The sequence below is a fragment of the Salvelinus sp. IW2-2015 genome, linkage group LG5, assembly GCF_002910315.2.
Source record: "Salvelinus sp. IW2-2015 linkage group LG5, ASM291031v2, whole genome shotgun sequence".
Lineage (NCBI taxonomy): Eukaryota > Metazoa > Chordata > Actinopteri > Salmoniformes > Salmonidae > Salvelinus > Salvelinus sp. IW2-2015.
The window spans coordinates 34,246,188-34,268,033 of NC_036844.1; the positions used below are offsets into that span (position 1 = coordinate 34,246,188).

The following is a 21,846-nucleotide window of genomic DNA, read 5'->3' on the forward strand; positions in this document are numbered from 1 at the left end:
GCTGAATATAATGCACCCCATTCCCTTAGCAGAGCTTGCTGACCTTGCTGCAGTCTTACAGAGGAGTGCCAGGCCGGGGTCTCTCCTCAATGCAGTAGAGGTAAGCACACCATACACCAAGCACTAACTATATCATAAAATATGTTCCGACAACATCTCCCTTTGAATGAACTTGTGACTTTTGCCCCCTTTCCCCGCAGCAGTTGGAGAGAGAGCGTTGGCGTGCGGCCCAGGCTGAGAACTGCTGTGTGTTCCTACCTGACGGTACTGCCTCCCTGGCTCCAGCCAGTGCTGGACTTTCCATCTACACCATGCTGACTGGGCTCTGTGAGAAGAAAAGCTTCCCCCTCTCGGATGCCATCATCTACCTGCAGGGCAAGGACAAGTTGAGCCTCAGTCAGAGTTGGCTCCTACATGCAGAGCAGAGGCCAACTGTGTAATAAGCAGAATATTTTTATTTTATTTAACCTTTATTTATCAGGCAAGTCAGTTAAGAACAAATTCTTATTTACAATGACGGCCTAAGAATCAGAATCACGTTTATTGTCCTACAAGAGGAAAATCTTGGCATAGCTCACACATGACATACACATGACACACACATGACACACACATGACATACACATGAACGCTACATGGAATTGTTCATAATAACTCCTGGAATGAAACTATTGGTTTAACCCAAAATGGTGTCTGTCTGTCACTTAGCAACATCATAGGGGGAAAAGAGTTTCTATTGTTGATGTACCTGTCCTGTTTGTTCTCTTTCTGTTCTCTGGTTCCTCCACAGAAACCCCTCTCTCTGGACCAGGACAGCTCAGTTCTGAAGGAACAGCAGGTTTTTCTGGAGCTCAGCGTGACTTTTGCATGAGTGACCACATCCTGATATTCCATGACTTTTATTTATCCTTGAAAAGGAAAAGGCTCCATGCTTGCTCAACATTAAAAAACGTGTCACTATTAAAAGCTGGACATTTCGGCCTTCATCAATGGCCTTAATCAATTAGAAAAATGACACAGAGGGAGTATATAGGTCATAAGTCATAAGTCATAGGGAAGACAATTTTATTATCCTGTAATTAAATAAATCATACAACCAGACAAAAAGTATTTCTCAGGGTGGAGATAGTGTCCACAGGGAAGACAGTGGGTATTGTGGTGACGTCCAATGGAACTCTACAGGAAGCAATGACCCCGGTGCTCCAGAAGCAACGTCTGCTACCACAGGACGTCATAGTCACCATGGTAAGTCATTCTGGGGGACTGTGACTGTGACGTTCTGTTGCATAACCTGTAAACCCTCTGATGTTTTCTCTCCATACTCCATTTTATTTCAGAGTGGTAGCGTAGAGTCACTAAGCATGAGCACGGCCTTAACCTCACTGGACAAGAAAAAGCTAACACTGGACCGAGTAAAAGGCTAGTATGCTGCAAAGTTATGTTTTTTGTGTGTATTTATGTTTAGGAGAGAGACATAGACAGTGAGATTGCCTGTGCTCAAAAGTAACACTAACGCTGAATCAACCAAGCTTATGCATTTATTTCCCAAAGGAGTTTGTGCAATATTCTGCAATACACTTTTTCCTATTATGCCAAAACACTATGATTTCCCATGACAATTTTCTGTAAGACTTGATCCTTTACGGTGCTTAATCACCTAGTGTTTTTTTGTGGTAATGGGTTCTTCAAGGTAATTAGCTGTGAGTCTTTATGGGTGAGCTTTGCACAATATTTGCACATTATTCTTWAAAAAATTATTCAAGATTTGTCAAGTTGGTTGTTGATCATTGCTAAACTGCCATAGATTTTCAAGCTGATTTAAGTCAAAACTGTAAATATACCACTCAAGAACATTCAATGTCATCTCAGTAAGCAACTGCTTTGGCTTTTTGATTTAGGTTATTGTCCTGCTGAAAGGTGAATTTGTCTTCCAGTGTCTGTTGGAAAGCAGACTGAACCAGGTTTTCCTCTAGGATTTTGTCTGTGCTTAGCTCTAGTCCATAAAAAAATTCCTAAAAAACTCCATCGCTTGTTATTCAGGACATTAAGTTAATTTCTTTCCCCATTTTTTTGCAGTTTTACCTTAGTACCTTATTGCAAACAGGATGCATGTTGTGGATTTTTTTAAATCTGTTCAGGCTCCCTTCTTTTCACTCTTTCATTTAGCTTAGTATTGTGAAGTAACTACAATGTTGTTGATCCATTCTCAGTTTTCTCCTATCACAGCCATTAAACTCTGTAAATGTTTTAAAGTCACCTTTGGCCTCTTGGTGAAATCCCTGAGCGGTTTCTTTCCTCTCCGGCAACTTGCAGTATTTAGGAAGGACGCATGTATCTTTGTAGTGACTGGGTGTATTGATACACCATCCAAAGTGTAATTTACTTCACTATTTTATTTATTTTTTTATTTTATTTCACCTTTATTTAACCAGGTAGGCAAATTGAGAACACCTTCTCATTTACAATTGCGACCTGGCCAAGATAAAGCAAAGCAGTTCGACACATACAACAACACATAGTTACACATGGAGTAAAACAAACATACAGTCAATAATACAGTGAAAAATAAGTCTATATACAATGTGAGCAAGTGAGGTGAGATAAGGGAGGTGAAGGCAAACAAAATATATATATAAATAAAAAAATATATAAAAAGGCCATGGTGGCGAAGTAAATACAATATAGCAAGTAAAAAATTTAAAAATAAAAAGTAGAGTAGAGATAGTAGAGATAGAAAAAGTAGAGATAGAAATAATGGGGTGCAAAGGAGCAAAATAAATAAATAAATCCAGTAGGTAAAGAGGTAGTTGTTTGGGCTAAATTATAGATGGGCTATGTACAGGTGCAGTAATCTATGAGCTGCTCTGACAGCTGGTGCTTAAAGCTAGTGAGGGAGATAAGTGTTTCCAGTTTCAGAGATTTTTGTAGTTCGTTCCAGTCATGGCAGCAGAGAACTGGAAAGGAGAGCGGCCAAAGGAAGAATTGGTTTTGGGGGTGACCAGAGAGATATACCTGCTGGAGCGCGTGCTACAGGTAGGTGCTGCTATGGTGACAAGCGAGCTGAGATAAGGGGACTTTACCTAGCAGGGTCTTGTAGATGACCTGGAGCCAGTGGGTTTGGCGACGAGTATGAAGCGAGGGCCAGCCAACGAGAGTGTACAGGTCGCAGTGGTGGTAGATTATGGGGCTTTGGTGACAAAACGGATGGCACTGTGATAGACTGCATCCAATTTATTGAGTAGGGTTTTGGAGGCTATTTTGTAAATGACATCACCGAAGTCGAGGATTGGTAGGATGGTCAGTTTTACAAGGGTATGTTTGGCAGCATGAGTGAAGGATGCTTTGTTGCGGAATAGGAAGCCAATTCTAGATTTAACTTTGGATTGGAGATGTTTGATGTGAGTCTGGAAGGAGAGTTTACAGTCTAACCAGACACCTAGGTATTTGTAGTTGTCCACATATTCTAAGTCAGAGCCGTCCAGAGTAGTTATGTTGGACAGGCGGGCAGGTGCAGGCAGTGATCAGTTGAAGAGCATGCATTTAGTTTTACTTGTATTTAAGAGCAAATGGAGGCCACGGAAGGAGAGTTGTATGGCATTGAAGCTCGTCTGGAGGTTAGTTAACACAGTGTCCAAAGTAGGGCCTGAAGTATACAGAATGGTGTCGTCTGCGTAGAGGTGGATCAGAGAATCACCAGCAGCAAGAGCGACATCATTGATGTATACAGAGAAGAGAGTCGGCCCGAGAATTGAACCCTGTGGCACCCCCATAGAGACTTCCAGATGTCCGGACAACAGGCCCTCCGAATTGACACACTGAACTCTATCAGGGAAGTAGTTGGTGAACCAGGCGAGGCAATCATTTGAGAAACCAAGGATGTTTAGTCTGCCGATAAGAATGTGGTGATTGACAGAGTCGAAAGCCTTGGCCAGGTCGATGAATGGGGCTGCACAGTAATGTCTCTTATCAATGGCAGTTATGATATCGTTTAGGACTTTGAGCGTGGCTGAGGTGCACCCATGACCAGCTCTGAAACCAGATTGCATAGCGGAGAAGGTACGGTGGGAATTCGAAATGGTCGATAATCTGTTTGATAACTTGGCTTTCAAAGAACTTAGAAAGGCAGGGTAGGATAGATATAGGTCTGTAACATAAGATGTTACAGTTTCTAATGTCCCGTTGGTAGGGTGATCTTAATCGTAGGTCATCAATTTTATTATCCAATGATTGCATGTTAGCAAGAAGAACGGATGACAGTGGGAGTTTACTCGCTCGCCTACGGATCTTCAGAAGGATGCCTGATCTGCGGCCATTTTTCCTGCGTCTTTTCTTCACACAAAAGGTGGGGATCTGGGCCTGTTCCAGTGAAAGCAGGATATCCTTCTCGTCGGACTCGTTAAAGGAAATGTTTTTTTCCAATCCGCGGTGAGTAATCGCTGTTCTGATGTCCAGAAGTTGTTTCGGTCATAAGAGATGGTGGCAGCAACATTATGTACACAATAAGTAAAAAAATAAGTTACACAAAATGCAAAAAAACGAACAAAATTGCACAATTGGTTGGGAGAACGTAAAACATCAGCCATCTTCTTCGGGGATAAGTTAATTAGAGTTAACTGCACCAGACTGCACCCAAAATAAATGCTTCACAGAGTTCAAGTAAAGAACACATCTCAACGTCAACTGTTCAGAGGAGACTGCGTGAATCAGGCCTTCATGGTCGAATTGCTGCAAAGAAACACGAGCAATGGGCATAAGACTGGTGGAAATCTGTTCTTTGGTCTGATGAGTCCAAATTGGCGATTTTTAGTTCCAACCGCCACATCTTTGTGAGACGCAGAGTATGTGAATGGATGATCATGTGTGGTTCCCACCATGAAGCATGGAGGAGGAGGTGTGATGGTGTGGGGGTGCTTTGCTGGTGACACTGTCAGTGATTTATTTAGAATTCAAAGCACACTTAATTAGCATGGCTACCACAGCATTCTGCAGCGATACGTCCTCCCATCTGGTTTGCGCTTATCATTTGTTTTTCAACAGGACAATGACCCAACACACCTCCAGGCTGTGTAAGGGCTATTTGACCAAGAAGGAGAGTGATGGAGTTCTGCATCAGATAACCTGGCTTCCACAATCACCCGACCTCAACCCAATTGAGATGGTTAGGGATGAGTTGGACCGCAGAGTGAAGGAAAAGCAGCCAACAAGTGCTTAGCATATGTGGGAACTTCTTCAAGACTGTTGGAAAAACATTCCAGGTGAAGCTGGTTGAGAGAATGCCAAGAGTGTGCAAAGCTGTCATCAAGACAATAGGCTGGCTACTTTGAAGAGTCACATTTGTTTAACAATTTTTTGGTTACTACATGATTTCATATGTGTTATTTCATAGTTTTGATGTCTTCACTATTATTTAATGAGTAGGTGTGTCCAAACTTTTGACTGGTACTGTAGTTCCACTTTGACATTATGGGGTGTTGTTTGTTGAAAAATGACACGAAATCTCAATTTAATACATTTTAAATTCAGGCAGTAACACAACAAAATGTGGAAACGGGAAAGGGGTATGAATACTTTCTGAAGGCAYTGTAATTATCTAGCAAACTCAATGTCACTAATTGCCATGTTTGGCTTGACACTGACAACAATAGAGCTGGCAAGAGCACAAACATATCCAGAACCAAGCTAGTAATTACCATTTTACCATGTGATTTCAATGTAAACACCAGATAAATAGCCTCAACTCATAAGTAAAATACATCTTCTGATGAAGATTCTACATCTAGTACTGTAGATGTCATTGTACTTGATTCATGTACACTACATTCTCTCTTTATCTTCTGCTTATGTGCATCAGGGAGCAAAACAGTGTTTCCTCCTGAGCAAATGTCTCGTCACATTTATGTTGTTGTGGACTGTGTAACCCCTCCCCAGTGGAGCTCTTACTAGCATCACTAAACCCACACCACTTTGCATCTACTGAACTGACTGTATCACAACCATTACTGACCAAGGAATTCATGTATAATGTATAACAAATAGAGAATAATGCTTTTGACAACTTCTCTTGTAGCTTTAAAGAGCAGGAACTTCTCTAGTTTTTTATGTTGAAGTCCATCAACACATTTCGCTGTGCTGTTCTTATATTTAGTCTAAACCTCTAAATTGTTCTGTATAGTTTCATTGATGAGTTTGAGAATATTTGATCATAATATTCCCCCCAGGTACCTAGCAGAGCAGCAGCACAAGGGTGAGTGGTACTGGAGCACTGCTCTGTCTGTCTGTTTGTCTGTCTGCTTGGTCTGACTGTCTGTCTGCTTGGTAGATTGTTCGTGCTTGGTTGTCTGTTGTCTTGTCGTCGTTGTTCGTCTGTCTCTGTTGTCTGTCTGTCTGTCTGTCTGTCTATCTGTCTGACTGTCTGTCTGTGTTGTCTGTCTGTCTGTTGTCTGGTCTGTCTGTCTGTCTGTCTGTCTGTCTGTCTGTCTGTCTGTCGTCTGCTTGTCGGTCGTTGTCTGTCTGTCCTATCTGTTATTGTCTGTCTTGGTCTGTCTGTCTGTCTGTGCTGTGGTCTGACTGTCTGTCTGTCTGCTTTGCCTGACTATCTGATTTTCTGTTGTCTGCTCTGCTTGCTGTTCTGCTGTTCTGACGTTGGGCTTGTATGTTGCTTCTGTCTGCTGTCTGTCGCTTGGTCTGATGTCTGTCTGCTTGGTCTGACTGTCTGTCTGTCTGTTGGTTCTGTCTGTTACTTCTTGTCTGATGTCTGTCTACTTGGCTGTCTGTCTCTGTTCGTCTGTCTGTCTGTATGGTCTGTCTGTCTGTCTGTCTGTCTGTCTGGCTCTGTGTTCTGTCTGTCTTGCTGGTCTGACTGTCTGCTTCGTCTGTCTGTTGCTTCTGAATGTGCTTCTGCTGATTTGTCTGTCTGTCGTCTGGTCTGTCTGTCTGTCTGTCTGTCTGTCTGTCTTCTGTCTGTTGTCTCTGTTCTGTCTGTCTCTTGTCTGTCTTCTGTCTGTTTGTCATGTCGTCTGTCTGTCTCTGTCTGTCTTGTGTCTTTGTCTGTGCTTGGTCTGACTGTCTGTCTGTCTAATCTGTCTGACTGTCTGACTGTCTGATGTCTGTGCTGTATGTCTGTCTGTCTGTCTACTCTGTCTGCTGTCTGTCTGTCTGTCTGTCTGTCTGTCTTTTTCTGTCTGTCTTTGCTTGTCTGACTGTCTGATGCCTGTATGTTTGTCTGTTCAATCTGTCTGACTGTCTGCCTACTTGGTCTGTCGTTGTCTGTCTGTCTGTCTGTCTGTCTGTCTGTCTGTCTGTCTGTCTGTCTGTCTGTCTGTCTGTCTGTCTTCCTTTCTGACTGTCTGTCTGTCTGACTGTCTGACTGTCTGCATGTCTGTTCTATATGTCTGTCTGCTCTATCTGTCTGTTTGCCTGTCTGCGTGTCTGTCTGTCTGCTCTGTCTGTCTGAGGACAATAAATGGATTCAGGTGTTAAAAAAAGTTATTGGCTTGTCCAACATTGTGAACGTATTCTATGTTGTTTAGATGAGAAGATCAGCTGTTGTAGAGGTGGACGCTAGCTCCCTCTGTGGTGCTGATAGAGTCCCCACCAACGCCAGGCTGAGAAACCCTGCTGTTAGAAAAACCTATAACATGGATGGTAAGGTAGTGGTTTGGGAACCTACTGGACATTAGTGCTATGATCAGCTGGTATCTAGCAATTAGTTTATGGCATGAGCCTAACATTATTTTATTTTATTGTTGTTCCTTTATTCAACCAGGTTAGTCTTGTTGAGATACTATTAAATCTGTCTAAAGAAAGGTTAAATAAAAAAATCTATAAAATAAAATGTTAACAAGAATTGTCTATTGTCTGTATTTCTGATGGAGCTTCTATCCAGAGCCCTGTGCTGCCCTGTGGACGACCAGAGAGGGCTTCTGAAGAAGGAGAAGCTGAGCAGCTCAGTTCCTACAGCTCCCCTTGGAGGATGCGCAGATGAGGAGGACCAGGAGGAAGAACATGGGAGGAGAGGAGGAAGAACGATACTGGCGGGACTACAGGGTTGATTTAGGCTCACTGAGACAGAGCTGGAGCTGGAGACAGCCAGACTTCAGACCCTGACCCTGGCAGGGAGACTGTGGTGTGAGGGAGGGAGGGGAGACATGCTGTGGATAAACGGGTTTTGAATTAGCCTGTGTACCAGTCTGTTTAGCAATGACACAGACTACAAGGAGTGGAATGTTCGTTAAACAGGCTGGTATCCAGGCTAGTGGAATGTTAGCTAAACAGGCTGATACCCAGGCTAGTGGAATGTTAGCTAAACAGGCTAGTACTCAGGCTAGTGGAATGTTAGCTAAACAGGCTGGTACTCAGGCTAGTGGAATGTTAGCTAAACAGGTGGTACTCAGTGTCTTAGTGCGACATGTTCAGCTAGACAAGGTATACTGGTACTGCAGAGACTAGTTGGGATGTTGGCTTACAGGCTGGTACTCCAGGACTAGTGGAAATGTTAGCTAAACAGGCTGGTACCGGGCAGGCTTAGTGGAATGTTTAAGCCAACAGGCTGGTACTTCAGGCATAAGTGGAATGGTAGCTAACAAGCTGTACTCAAGGCCTAGTGGAAATGGTTAGCCTAAACAGCCTGGTACACCAAGGCTAGTGAAATGTTTAGCTAAAACAGCTGGGTACTTCAGCTCGTGGAATGTAGCCAAGACAGGCTGGTACCAGGCTAATCATAACGTGGTAACTGTGATATGTAGCTAAAAGCTGGTACTCCGGCGTGGTGTAACAAACAGCGTGACTTAGGCTCTAGTAGTAACTGTATGATGAATTTACTACAACTGTAACAGGTAGTTATGAAATACTTAAAAAAATATGAAAGTTTAAATGTGTTTTGTACTGTGTTCTGCGTGTTTTTATTTGTTGGGAGAAAATAAAGCATGTATGTGATAACGCTACAGGTGTAAAGTGTAAAATACAATTATATTGTCATTGGAATACAATGTTTGCCACAACAATGTAATCTCTGACCAATGGTAAATTCTTGGAATGAATTAGCTCTCTCTCTTGGGTGAAGAGATACCTGTGGAGTATTAAATGGATGAATAATTGCTTGAGTATGTGGTAGCCTTTTTCTTTCAGTCTCCCTTGTTGGGTTGTTAGTATTCACTCCATACGCCTTCAAATAAAAAGGAGGATGACCATAACCTTTTCGGTGATAAGGAGAAGAGAGAGAACAGAAAGGGAGGGGCAAGACTCAAGTGGTGAGTGTGGGGGTGTGGGGGGTGGCTGGAGATAATGAGGAGTTAATGACGTAAGTTTCTTAGCCTGTTGAGCTTGAAGCCTGGAACTGCTGTTCACACATTGAAATACCCTATCTCTCTGCCACTGCCGCTCTCTCATTCAATTTCAAGGGCTTTATTGGCATGGGGAACATAATGTTAACATTGCAAAAGCAAGTGAAATAGATAAAAAAAGTGAAATAAACAATAAAAATTCTCTCTCTCTCTTCTCTCTCTCTCTCTCTCCTTCTCTCTTCTCTCTCTCTCTCTCTCTCTTCTCTCTCTCTCTCCTCCTCCTCTCCCTCTCGTCCTCTCTCTTCTCTCTCTCTCTCTCTCTCTCTCCTCCTCCTCCCTTTCCATCCTCCTCCTCTCCTCTCCTCTCTTTCCGCTCTCTCTTCTTCTCTCCCTCTTCCTCCCCTCTCTTCTCTCTCTCTGTCTCTCTCAATAGCAAACACACTCAAACACAATATACCTTGACGTGATTGGTCCACGCGGCCACACCCGGATGCTCACAGAGAAGAATATTTGGATCTGTGGATGCTCTTCATACAGTACTGGAGCTGGTCATTTACTGAGAAATAAGAGGTGAAGACTGATAACTTGGAGGCAATCACTCTAACAGGTTCTACGTAGAGGGGAGAGAGAGGAACAGTGAGACCTAGAGGGGAGGAGAGAAAGAGGGAGAGGAAGAGAAGAACTCTTACCCCCAACTTAACCATCCACAGGCGTGTCTCTTAGCAGTTCTACGTCTCATTGTAAGAAGAGTGTACAAGTAGGCTACAGATAGCTCAAGAAAACCACTGTCCTTTGTACTATTCTCAACATCCCCTCTACTCTTAAATTCCCCGGGGCTGGACTTCATACAGAAACGCAAGGTAAGCTTCCTTTGCGGTTTGCTTTGTTGCAGTATTGTAAAGCTTGAGGAGGTCAGCTATTTACAATATCTCTACATTTTCATTGTATTTTTTAACAGCTTTCAGCAAGCCCACATCACTTGATAGTGGAGTTGTTTTACACTATGACTGTTGTCACAGTGTAAAATTACTTGACTAACCTGTACCCCGCAATATTGACACGGTACCGGTACCTCCGTATAGAGCCTCGTTATGTTAATGTTAAATTAATTAGTGTTACTTTTTGATTGATTGATTTTTTTTTACTTTAGTATATTTAAAAATTATTTCATTAATCTATTTCTTGAACTGCATTGTCGGTAGGGGCCTTGTTTAAAGTAAGCATTTCACGGTAAGGTACAATTGTATTTATTATTTGTCAAGGTGATGCATCATATCTAAGAACACGAGGTAGTAAGCCACAATCACTGGCTAGTGGAGTTGTTTTACACTATCGGTTTGTCAGGTAATGGCGTCATAGTTAAGACACTAATGACTGTTGTCAGGTAATGCGTCATAGTTCTAAGAACACTATGACTGTTGTCGGGTGATGTGTCATAGTCTAAGACACTATAACTGTTGTCAGGTGATGTGTCATAGTCTAAGGACACTATACTGTTGTCAGGCTGTATGTTGTCATAGTCCTAAGACACTAATGACTGTTGTCACGTTGATGGTCATAGTCTAAGACACTATGACTGTTGTCAGGTGATGCGTCATAGTCTAAGGCACTATAACTGTTGTCGGGTGATGTGTCATAGTCTAAGACACTATGACTGTTGTCAGGTGATGCTTCATAGTCTAAGACACATGACTGTTGTCATGTTATGCTTCAATAGTCTAAGACACTATGACTGTTGTCAGGTGATGTGTCATAGTTCTAAGACACCTATAAACTGTTGTCAGGTGATGCGTCATAGTCTAAGACACTATGACTGTTGTCGGTGATGTGTCATAGTCTAAGACACTAACTGTTGTCAGGTGATGTGGTCATAGTCTAAGACACTATGACTGTTGTCAGTGATGTTCATAGTTAAGACACTATGACTGTTGTCAGGTTGATGCGTCATAGTTAAGCACTATGACTGTTGTCGGGTGATGTGTCATAGTCTAAGACACTATGACTGTTGTCAGGTGATGCTTTCATAGTCTAAGACACGATGAACGTTGTCATGTTATGCTTCATAGTCTAAGACACTATGACTGTTGTCAGGTGATGCGTCATAGTCTAAGACACTATGACTGTTGTCAGGTGATGCGTCATAGTCTAAGACACTATGACTGTTGTCGGTGATGTGTCATAGTCTAAGACACTATGATGTTGTCAGGTGATGCTTCATAGTCTAAGACACGATGACTGTTGTCATGTTTGCTCATAGTCTAAGACACTATGACTGTTGTCAGGTGATGCGTCATAGTCTAGACACTATGAACTGTTGTCAGGTTGATGCGTCATAGTCTAAGACACTATGACTGTTGTCAGGTGATGTGTCATAGTCTAAGACACTATAACTGTTGTCAGGTGATGCGTCATAGTCTATAGACACTATGACTGTTGTCGGGTGATGTTCATAGTCTAGACACTATGACTGTTGTCAGGTTGATGTGTCATAGTCTAAGACACTATGAACTTGTTTGTCACGTTGATGTGTCATAGTCTAAGACACTATGACTGTTGTCAGGTGATGTGTCATAGTCTAAGCACTATGATGTTGTCGGTGATGTGTCATAGTCAAGACTATGACTGTTGTCGGGTGATGTGTCATAGTCTAAGACACTATGATGTTGTCAGGTGATGTGTCATAGTCTAAGACACTATGACTGTTGTCATGTTATGCTTCATAGTCTAAGACACTATGACTGTTGTCAGGTGATGCGTCATAGTCTAAGACACTATAACTGTTGTCAGGTTGATGCGTCATAGTCTAAGACACTATGACTGTTGTCAGGTGAGTGTCATAGTCTAAGACACTATAACTGTTGTCAGGTGATGCGTCATAGTCTAAGACACTATGACTGTTGTCGGGTGATGTGTCATAGTCTAAGACACTATAACTGTTGTCAGGTGATGTGTCATAGTCCTAAGACACTATGACTGTTGTCACGTTGATTGTGCTCATAGTCTAAGACACTATGACTGTTGTCAGGTGATGCGTCATAGTCTAGGCACTATGACTGTTGTCGGGTGATGTGTCATAGTCTAAGACACTATGACTGTTGTCAGGTGATGCTTCATAGTCTAGACACATGACTGTTGTCATGTATGCTCATAGTCTAAGACACTATGACTGTTGTCAGGTGATGTGTCATATCTAAGACACTATGACTGTTGTCAGGTGATGCGTCATAGTCTAAGACACTATGACTTGTTCGGGTGATGTGTCATAGTCTAAGACACTATAACTGTTGTCAGGTGATGTTCATAGTCTAAGACACTATGACTGTTGTCACGTGATGTGTCATAGTCTAAGACACTATGACTGTTTGTCAGGTGATGCGTCATAGTCTAAGGCACTATGACTGTTGTCGGTGATGTGTCAATAGTTCTAAGACCACTATGACTGTTGTCAGGTGATGCTTTCATAGTCTAAGACACGATTGACTGTTGTCATGTTTATGCTTCATAGTCTAAGACACTATGACTGTTGTCAGGTGATTGCGTCATAGTCTAAGACACTATGACTGTTGTCAGGTGATTTTCCGTCATAGTCTAAGACACTATGACTGTTGTCAGGTGATGCTGTCCATAGTCTAAGACACTATGAACTGTTGTCAGGTGATGCGTCATAGTCTAAGACTATGACTGTTGTCAGGTGATGTGTCATGTCTAAGACACTGATACTGTTGTCAGGTGATGCGTCATAGTCTAAGACCACCTAATGACTGTTGTTCAGGTGATGGCGTCATAGTCTAAAGCACTATGACTGTTGTCAGGTGATGTTGTCATAGCCTAAGACACTATGACTGTTTGTCACGTGATGTGTCATAGTCTAAGACACTATGACTGTTGTCAGGTGATGTTCATAGTCTAAGACACTATGACTGTTGTCAGGTGAGGTGTGTCATATGTCTAAGGCACTATGACTGTTGTCAGGTGATGCGTCATAGTCTAAGACACTATGACTGTTGTCAGGTGAGGTGTCATAGTCTAAGGCACTATGACTGTTGTCAGGTGATGCGTCATAGTCTAAGACACTATGACTGTTGTCGGGTGATGTGTCTAGTCTAAGACACTATAACTGTTGTCAGGTGATGCGTCATAGTCTAAGACACTATGACTGTTGTCGGGTGATGTGTCATAGTCTAAGACACTATAACTGTTGTCAGGTGATGTGTCATAGTCTAAGACACTATGACTGTTGTCACGTGATGTGTCAGTCTAAGACACTATGACTGTTTCAGGTGATGCGTCATAGTCTAAGGCACTATGACTGTTGTCGGGTGATGTGTCATAGTCTAAGACACTATGACTGTTGTCAGGTGATGCTTCATAGTCTAAGACACGATGACTGTTGTCATGTTATGCTTCATAGTCTAAGACACTATGACTGTTGTCAGGTGATGCGTCATAGTCTAAGACACTATGACTGTTGTCAGGTGATGCGTCATAGTCTAAGACACTATGACTGTTGTCGGGTGATGTGTCATAGTCTAAGACACTATGACTGTTGTCAGGTGATGCTCATAGTCTAAAGACACGATGACTGTTGTCATGTTATGCTTCATAGTCTAAGACACTATGACTGTTGTCAGGTGATGCGTCATAGTCTAAGACACTATGACTGTTGTCAGGTGATGCGTCATAGTCTAAGACACTATGACTGTTGTCAGGTGATGTGTCATAGTCTAAGACACTATAACTGTTGTCAGGTGATGCGTCATAGTCTAGACACTATGACTGTTGTCGGGTGATGTGTCATAGTCTAAGACACTATAACTGTTTGTCAGGTGATGTGTCATAGTCTAAGACACTATGACTGTTGTCACGTGATGTGTCATAGTCTAAGACACTATGACTGTTGTCAGGTGATGCGTCATAGTCTAAGGCACTATGACTGTTGTCGGGTGATGTGTCATAGTCTAAGACACTATGACTGTTGTCAGGTGATGCTTCATAGTCTAAGACACGATGACTGTTGTCATGTTATGCTTCATAGTCTAAGACACTATGACTGTTGTCAGGTGATGTGTCATAGTCTAAGACACTATAACTGTTGTCAGGTGATGCGTCATAGTCTAAGACACTATGACTGTTGTCGGGTGATGTGTCATAGTCTAAGACCACTATAACTGTTGTCAGGTGATGTATCATAGTCTAAGACACTATGACTGTTGTCACGTTGATGTGTCAGTCTAAGACACTATGACTGTTGTCAGGTGATGCGTCATAGTCTAAGGCACTATGACTGTTGTCGGGTGATGTGTCATAGTCTAAGACACTATGACTGTTGTCAGGTGATGCTTCATAGTCTAAGACACGATGACTGTTGTCATGTTATGCTTCATAGTCTAAGACACTATGACTGTTGTCAGGTGATGCGTCATAGTCTAAGACACTATGACTGTTGTCAGGTGATGCGTCATAGTCTAAGACACTATGACTGTTGTCAGGTGATGCTTCATAGTCTAAGACACTATAACTGTTGTCAGGTGATGCGTCATAGTCTAAGACACTATGACTGTTGTCAGGTGATGTGTCATAGTCTAAGACACTGTAACTGTTGTCAGGTGATGCGTCATAGTCTAAGACCTATGACTGTTGTCAGGTGATGCGTCATAGTCTAAGGCACTATGACTGTTTGTCAGGTGATGTGTCATAGCCTAAGACACTATGACTGTTGTCACGTGATGTGTCATAGTCTAAGACACTATGACTGTTGTCAGGTGATGCTTCATAGTCTAAGACACTATGACTGTTGTCAGGTGAGGTGTCATAGTCTAAGGCACTATGACTGTTGTCAGGTGATGCGTCATAGTCTAAGACACTATGACTGTTGTCAGGTGAGGTGTCATAGTCTAAGGCACTATGACTGTTGTCAGGTGATGCGTCATAGTCTAAGACACTATGACTGTTGTCAGGTGAGGTGTCATAGTCTAAGACACTATGACTGTTGTCAGTAACCATATAACCAACCCATTATCTAACCATATACCTAACCCTTTAACTAACCATATAACTAACCTTTTAACTAACCCTATGCATCAGAGGTGGACTGGGACAAGAATGCAGCCCTGGCATTTTATCCACACAGCCCACATCATTGCGCTCACCACAATCCACACACACACACACACACACACACACACACACACACACACACACACACACACACACACACACACACACACACACACACACACACACACACACACACACACACACACACACAACACACACACACACACACACACACACACACACACACACACCACAAACACCACAACCACACAACACACACACGACATACACACACACACACACCCTGAGTCTGCACCCCCTTCTTAGACACAGGCAGTAGTGCTGACATATAACACTGACAGTACAGTAAAGCGTTTCTCAACCATTTCTGTACAAGTTACTGGCGAGACATGGTCCTCCTCTTTTTTAATAAATACAAATGCAAATAGTATACCAAGCTTCACGTTGAAATGATGGTGTCCTTTGTTTGGCAAATCAGATGTCATTGTAGCCTACATAAACCTAACCTCAGTCCTATTTTACTTTCACATACAGCTTGTGTAAGACAAGTTAGTTACTTTCAACTTTTCAATGTTAAATAGGAAGTCTAAACAAATGAGTATGGAAGCTGACAACCACTGTCTAAATGTGTTGACGTGACAGCTCAGTTAAATCTAACACAAGCTTGTTTCTAAAGCTAAGCAGCGTACTTGGAGGGAGGCATCTGGATGGTGGACTCGTTCTCACTGAAGTGCGTTACCCCTCATATACCCAAAAGGACTCAATGTTCAGGCAGGAATTGTTGGCCTGCGGCTTCACATCTTATTTCAATATACCTCTTAATAGCATGACGTTGAAGCAATGACGTTGATTCAAACATACCGTTTTACTATCAACATTGAAACAAGGTCAAATAAAATATGTCTAATCAATATACAATTCTACATCATTTGAACCACCCGATATAGGAATATAGAATGAAATATTTTTAACATTTGTATGTGGAATTTTCAACGCAATTTCAACATGTACAGCACAGTGCCTTCAGAAAGTATTCACACCCCTTCACTTTTTCCACATTTTGTTATGTTACGGTCTGAATTTAAAATAGATTAAATTGAGATTCTGTGTCACTGGCCAACACACAATACCCCATAATGTCAAAGTTGAAATGTGTTTGTAGAACATTCTAAAATAAAAGCTGAAATGTCTTGAGTCAATAAAAATTCAACCACTTTGTTATGGCAAGCCTAAATAAGTTCAGGATTAAAAATGTGCTCATTAAATTGTATAATAAGTTGCATGGACTCATTCCATGTTCGATAATAGTGGTTAACATGATTTTTGAATGGCCTCATCTCTGTACCCCCTTACAATACAATTATCGGTAAGTTTCTCAATCGAGTAGTGAATTTCAAGCAGAGATTCAACCACAAAGACCAGGGAGGTTTTTCAATGCCTCGAAGGAGGGCACCGATTGGTAGATGTGAAAAAAAACAGACATTGAATATCCCTTTGAGAATGGTGAAGTTATTAATTAGGCTTTTTGATGGTGTATCAATACACCCAGTCACTACAAAGATACAGGCGTCCTTCCTAACTCTGCCARAGAGGAAGGAAATCGCTCAGGGATTTCACCAAGAGGCCAATGGTGACTTTAAAACAGTTACAGAGTTTAATGGCTGTTAAGAGAAGACTGAGGATGGATCAACAACATTGTAGTTACTTCACAACACTAACGTAAATGACAGTGAAAAGAAAAAAGCCGGTACAGAATATATATATATATATGTTTTTTTAAAGGCACTGAAGTAATACTGCAAAAAAATGTGGCAGAGAAATGGACTTTATGTCCAAATAAATCGTTATGTTTGTGGCAAATCCAACACAACACATCATTGAGTACCACTCTTCATATTTTCAAGCATAGTGCTGGCTGCATCATGTTATGGGTATGCTTGTCATCAGCAAGGACAAGGGAGTTTTTTTTAGGATACAAATCAACAGAATAGAGCTAAGCACAGTCAAAATCCTAAAGGAAAACCTGGTTCAGTCTGCTTTCAAACATCACTGGGAAACAAATTCACCTTTCAGCAGGACAATACCCTAAAACATAAGGCCAAATCTACATTGGAGTTGCCTACAAAGACAACATTGAATGTTCCTGAGTGGCCGAGTTACAGCTTTGACTTAAATCGTCTTGAAAATCAATGACAAGACTTGAAAATGGCTGTCTAGCAATGGTCAACAATCAACTTGACAGAGCTTGAAGAATTTAAAAAAGAATAATGGGCAAATATTGTACAATCCAGGTGTGCAAAGCTCTTAGAGACTTACCCAGAAAGACTCACAGCTGTAATTGCCGCCAAAGGTGCTTCTACAAAGTATTGACTCAGGCGTGTGAATATTTATGTAAATGAGATATTTATGCATTTCATTTTCAATAAATTTGCAAACATTTCTAAAAACATGTTTTCACTTTGTCATTATAGGATATTGTGTGGAGATGAGTGAGAGACAATAAATATCTATTTAATTAATTAATAATTTGAATTCAGGCTGTAACATCAAAATGTGGAATAAGTACATTGTTCTGATGATTATATGGAAATTCCATTGATTTAGCAACCTCTTAGTAAGGTTAAGTCAATGTATTTAAGTTGAAGTTTTACCGTAATTTCAATGTTTACAGTGCTGGTTGAAATGAGATGAAAACGGTACTGGTTGAGGCCACATCACACAACTGACAAATTATGTTGAAACAATATTGATTCAACCAGTGTGCCCAGCGGGGAGTAAGTGACCGAGTGAGTGAGTGAGTGAGTGACTGAGTGACTGAGTGAGTGAGTGATTGACTGACTATGTGAGTGAGGGATTGAGGGATTGAGTAAGTGAGTGAGTGACTGAGTGAGTGAGAGACTGACTGACTGACATACTGACCGAGTGAGTGGGTGAGTGACTGAATGAGTGAGTGACTGTCAGTCAGTCATGTGTAGCAGAAGACTTTCCCCAGGGGGGTATCTCTCAGACAGTTGGGCTCTTTCAGTTAGCCCACTAGGCTCCTGCCGACATGTTGTTGCCATGGTGATGCTTTCTGAACTGTCATTCTGTCTTTAGTTCCTGCATGTTATGGTGGTGTGTATTTTGGGCAATACTCTATTATATTATTTTCAGGGATGATAAGCAAGGCTGTATGATGTTATTTTTCTTCAAAAGTATGAGATAACATGTTTTCATCTTTGATGCCTTTCAGAGCTCCCCTCAAAGCTAGAATCAGAATACACACACACACACACACACACACACACACACACACACACAGAGAGAGAGAGAGAGAGAGAGAGAGAGAGAGAGAGAGAGAGAGAGAGAGAGAGAGAGAGAGCACATTAGCTTTTAGAGTGTCAAACCCATAGCTGGAGAGGTACAGTATGTATGACTCACTGTTTGTCTTCAACACATCATACATACAACCTGATGGGAGCCAGGTGGGAAATGTCATTCAAACACATACGCATGCACGTGAGGGGTTAGAGAGGTGTGTGACAAAGAAGTGGATATTATATCATCTAGTCTGTACTGCAAACTATCTGTAACTCTTGTTCCTATTCAAGGTCAATATACTCCTCCCTATATGAGACATTAATAGTAGACTATGGGCTGTCACTGTGATGGGATAAGTTTCCTTGACTTTGCACCACTCGTTTTGGTTTATAAAAGGTCAGTCTGACAGTCTCAGCAATACACTTACGCCCATTACAGCCTCCAAATTAGTAGGCTATTTCAGACCAAGTCTATTGCAATTGAGAAAGCTCCATAACAAAACTAACAATGTATTATGTTCATTTCCTGCTTGGGACCACAGAGAGCCCCTGATCAGAGAGAAGCCTCAGTCTGCGCCCTGACTGAGCTGGTGTCCTGTTTCCTATTGATTTATTTCCCAGAAGAACAGTCATCGGTGGATAGAGATTGACGTTGAACTACAGACCGTAGATAACCTGGGGCTAGCAGAGACTACTATGGAGTCAGCACAGAATAAAGTTAGTGTATTTAAAAAAGATTTTGGGGGGGGACTTAAGTATGTCAATTGGTGACATCATCCTGTCTGAACAATTTCCTTTTCCTGTTTCCCATGTAGGCTCAACCAACCTCTCCTCATAAACAGACAGTGAAGAACAGGTCCAAGTCAACAGATGAGATTCAACAAGCCAAAAAGGTGGACGACATTACACCGTCCGTCAGTCTGCTCATTTTGAGCTCAGGAGTGGCGCAGCAGTCTAAGGCGCTGCATCTCAGTGCTAGAGGCATCACTACAGACCCTGGTTTGATCCTGGGCTGTATCACAACCAGCCGTGATAGAGTGTCCCATAGGGCAGCGCACAATTGGCCCAGCGTCGTCCCGGGTTAGGGGAGGGTTTGGCCAGAGTAGGCAGTCATTGTAAATAAGAATTTATTCTTAATTGACTTGCCTAGTTAAATAAAGGTAAAAAAAATGTAAATGTCATGTCTATTCAAAAGCATCTTGATCCATCTCATTGTTTTACAGCTGGGAGTGCCCCTTGCTGGTGTGTTTAAACCACCTGAGCTGCAGGTCTTTCTTTCATTACAACACGTGGCATGTTATGGCGGAGAGAGGAGGAGAGAGAGATGGCTGCCAATTCCTTAAACTAGTGATGGAACTAGTGTTAATCAGATAGATAACTTTGGGCTGGTTTCCTTTTGTTGGTATGCTAATGATAGTCTTTCTCCAGGCTTTTCACACGACACAGAAATCATTGCCAGGGAAGCCGGAGACTGAGAATGAGGTGGATATAAAGCACTTTATCTTTTGCCTCATCCGAGCCACAGACCACATGACCTTTCCATTGCCTAATCACATTCCCTGCCGATACTGCTAAAATATCTTATTCTCCATATCTGCCAGGAGCCCCCAGAGAGTCCATCCTCATCAGAAGAACTGAAATGAAGGGGCAGACAGCGCCAGGCAGAGAGTCAGAGTCATGGGCGACACCAATCATTCCTCTGGAAACCTATTCAGTTGTCTGCAGTTTTTATTCTCATAACGACAAAAAGGCTGTACATTTTTTGTAAACGTCTTATGAATGTGGTTGTTTACCAAATAAGAAAAAGTGTAAAATGCATTGTTTGTGAGGATATAATGTTCAAAGAATGACTAGAGACTTACTCTACAAAACACAGACACTTAACATAAATGTGTAATTAAGTGAGTGGAAAACACATGTGCATGTGCCAGTTGGGATGTGTGTAAGTATGAGGTATAGTGGATTTGTTATGTACACTCTCCTAAAACATTGAGTTTTTTGGAACTGATGTCAGAATTAATGTCTGTATGCCACTTTGAAAATGTGAAGCAATTGAACTTGTAAATAAACCTTGTGTATGTCAAAAAAATAAGTTATTTGAATCCCAATACCACACACAGCAGACCATCAGGGTTTGAAATCCTTTAATATCCTCCTTTTCTCTCTTCTTAGTATCAAAATGTGTTTGTTTACAGGACAAAAGCAACAGAACAATGACACAAGGCCAGAGCCGGCGACACTCACAACACATACATGCTAGAATCCACAGTTGTTCGGCATGGAACGCTCTTCACGTCGGCATCATAGGGTTCCGACGCGGAAGTCGCAGCCTCAGCAGTATCATTGTAGCAGGCCACGTTTGGGGAGGGTGGAGAAAGCTTCATCATTAACGAACAGTAACGTACTGGAAACCATAGGTTGCCCTCTCCCCGGCAGTAGTAGAGGTGCGGTTGAGCACAGTTTGTGGCACCTGTCCATTCCCGTGGCTGACTTCAATATCCTGAACAACGTCTGAGAGCTGCCTTTGTGCAGGGACAGCTCGTTAGCCCCAATGGTCCTGGTGTGGGGGTGTGGCTTAGGTCCCTGATTAACACTCATTCCCACGAGACAAAGACTAAAAAGAAGCAGTATGTAAATCTTGGTGGAGCCCCCAAAAAATATATGTTGTATGCATGCCAGCAAAGCCTCTACACAACACAACACTAAACAATACATTAATTGCACTATAACTGTGAAAAACGGTGCCCACAAACTGTTAGGTCCCAACACCTTACTACTGTTACACCTGGCTATCAGCGGAGCCTTGTCTGGCAGTGAAACAGTTCATTCAGCCTCATKTACTGCCTTTAAAAAAAACATAGCTGATATGGCTGACTTGCTTAAACAAACGTGGTTTCTACTAACAATTGAGATGTACAAACTATGGTATAAGGGGACGACAGGCRGACAAGAGGCAATCTGTAATTTCAATTAAGACATTAATGAGCGAGGTAGGACGGACGTAGTCAATATAACTATTTGTTCAGCACTTTTGAAATTTACAGCAACAGAATTCAGAACATGGGCCGTTCTTACAGTATTCTCCCTGTATACCAAGTTAGAACCGTAAGATAAATAAAGGGGGCACATAAGCAGACAATGACAGCTCTTTACAATATTCGATGATGACATTTCTCTAAAACAGGTTA

At 41.9% G+C, this 21,846-nt stretch overlaps 1 long non-coding RNA gene across 1 annotated transcript; it reads left to right on the top strand.

Annotated features, from left to right (window-relative positions):
• Nucleotides 1-9,743: 9,743 nt before the first annotated feature.
• Nucleotides 9,744-20,727, top strand: LOC111963684 (uncharacterized). The gene is made up of 5 exons (XR_002877290.2): nucleotides 9,744-10,141; nucleotides 19,280-19,375; nucleotides 19,474-19,551; nucleotides 20,087-20,140; nucleotides 20,260-20,727. It is a non-coding gene; the product is annotated as an uncharacterized lncRNA (long non-coding RNA).
• The last annotated feature ends 1,119 nt before the right edge of the window (nucleotides 20,728-21,846 follow it).